The following is a 2,500-nucleotide window of genomic DNA, read 5'->3' on the forward strand; positions in this document are numbered from 1 at the left end:
TAGTTCAGTCACCTCACAGCACTGCTCAGTAAACTATGCAGGCCCACATAGATAGATTATGATAGATTATATACGCAAATGCCCCTATACATGCTGAACGTCCGTACACACAAAATGAACCACACGTCAGCCACACACTCTATCACACACTACTCTCTGCCTGTAACAGACACAGATACAACTACTAAGCACCAGCATGGACCAACGTCCGGTGCATCCTATCCGCCACAGTACACCAACTACGCTATGATAACCAGACCGGGAGGTCCAATCATAAAACAGAATACCCCACTCGTCCGACAACCACAATTGCTCAGAGAAGCCACCAACACCCACACATGTCCTACACAGGGGTGCACCCATCACCACCACACTGCCTCGTCTTACAGCACAAACACACTGGCAGGAATGAAACACACAGGTCTGCCGCAACCACAGACACGGCTCGCCCCCTCTCACTGGCGAAAAGCGCATCCCGACGTGACATAACTCCTTTGACACACTGACGCTGCCTCGGGCATCCACGTCCTACGGTCGATATCAACGAACCTCCCCCCCCCCCCTCCCCCCCACAACACGCCATCCCATACCACATTGTGTACCGTACCCAAACCTAACGTGTACTGTACTACAACGCAATGTGTACCATAACACAACCCAGTTTGTACCTTAACCTAACCTATGTCACCTTAACCTAACCTATGTCACCTTAACCTAACCTATGTCACCTTAACCTAACCTATGTCACCTTAACCTAACCTATGTCACCTTAACCTAACCTATGTCACCTTAACCTAACCTATGTCACCTTAACCTAACCTATGTCACCTTAACCTAACCTATGTCACCTTAACCTAACCTATGTCACCTTAACCTAACCCATCTTGCACCTTAACCTAACCCATCTTGCACCTTAACCTAACCCATCTTGCACCTTAACCTAACCCATCTTGCACCTTAACCTAACCCATCTTGCACCTTAACCTAACCTATGTTGCACCTTAACCTAACCTGTGTTGCACCTTAACCTACCTCAATTTGCACCGCAATGTAACGCAATTTGCACCGCAATGTAACGCAATTTGCACCGCAATGTAACGCAATTTGCACCGCAATGTAACGCAATTTGCACCGCAATGTAACGCAATTTGCACCGCAATGTAACGCAATTTGCACCGCAATGTAACGCAATTTGCACCGCAATGTAACGCAATTTGCACCGCAATGTAACGCAATTTGCACCGCAATGTAACTCAATTTGCACCGCAATGTAACTCAATTTGCACCGCAATGTAACTCAATTTGCACCGCAATGTAACTCAATTTGCACCGCAATGTAACTCAATTTGCACCGCAATGTAACTCAATTTGCACCGCAATGTAACTCAATTTGCACCGCAATGTAACTCAATTTGCACCGCAATGTAACTCAATTTGCACCGCAATGTAATGCAATTTGTACCGCAATCTACCCCCACATTGTGCCTTAACCTAACCCACGTTGTGCCTTAACCTAACCCACATTGTGCCTTAACCTAACCCACATTGTGCCTTAACCTAACCCACGTTGTGCCTTAACCTAACCCACGTTGTGCCTTAACCTAACCCACGTTGTGCCTTAACCTAACCCAAGTTGTGCCTTAACCTAACCCAAGTTGTGCCTTAACCTAACCCAAGTTGTGCCTTAACCTAACCCAAGTTGTGCCTTAACCTAACCCAAGTTGTGCCTTAACCTAACCCAAGTTGTGCCTTAACCTAACCCAAGTTGTGCCTTAACCTAACCCAAGTTGTGCCTTAACCTAACCCAAGTTGTGCCTTACCCTGCTCTGTAATTGGCATATGACACGTTACATTAATGTATTGTCCAACCGCAACCCGCTCAGAATGTTGTGTACACAGCTACGTGTCATCTCCCCATAACAGCTGCATTGCAGTGTGGTACGCCATAGAGACGTGTGGGAGTAATGGACGCAGTGGATGGCGATCAGCATGAGCCGTCTGTTCATGTAGTGGCGCGTGTATGCAGACGTAGTAGTCTCTTCTCACACAATGTGATAGCACGGTGCCCCGCGTTCCACATCTGCGACATGCTACAGAGGCCGGTTGACAGTTGGTCGCGCAATGGACATCGCATACGTACGGGGGCACCTTCCACGTGCCCTCTAGTCGGGCACATTTTGTTGCGTGGATGTGAGCGGATGTAGTGTGTCTTGACACCTGACAGGCAGGCATGCAATAATAGTTGACTTTGCAAACGGGGATGGACGTGTACGTTTACTGGTGACGTTACGCAAATGAACAACTGGTAACCCGTTGTGGTGCGGTTGTCCTTGCTGGAGGTACATCTGTGAGGGCAACGATCGGTACAGCTACGAAGCGGTCCCCACCATACCAACGAACGTGAATGTGAATCTGGGTGTGAAGCGATACGCGGCTGTGGGTGGGTGGGACTGTCCCCGGCCGGTGAGGGGGGGCCGCCCGGCGTGCTGGCCGCGCGGTG

Source organism: Schistocerca cancellata, unplaced genomic scaffold, assembly GCF_023864275.1.
Source record: "Schistocerca cancellata isolate TAMUIC-IGC-003103 unplaced genomic scaffold, iqSchCanc2.1 HiC_scaffold_1012, whole genome shotgun sequence".
Lineage (NCBI taxonomy): Eukaryota > Metazoa > Arthropoda > Insecta > Orthoptera > Acrididae > Schistocerca > Schistocerca cancellata.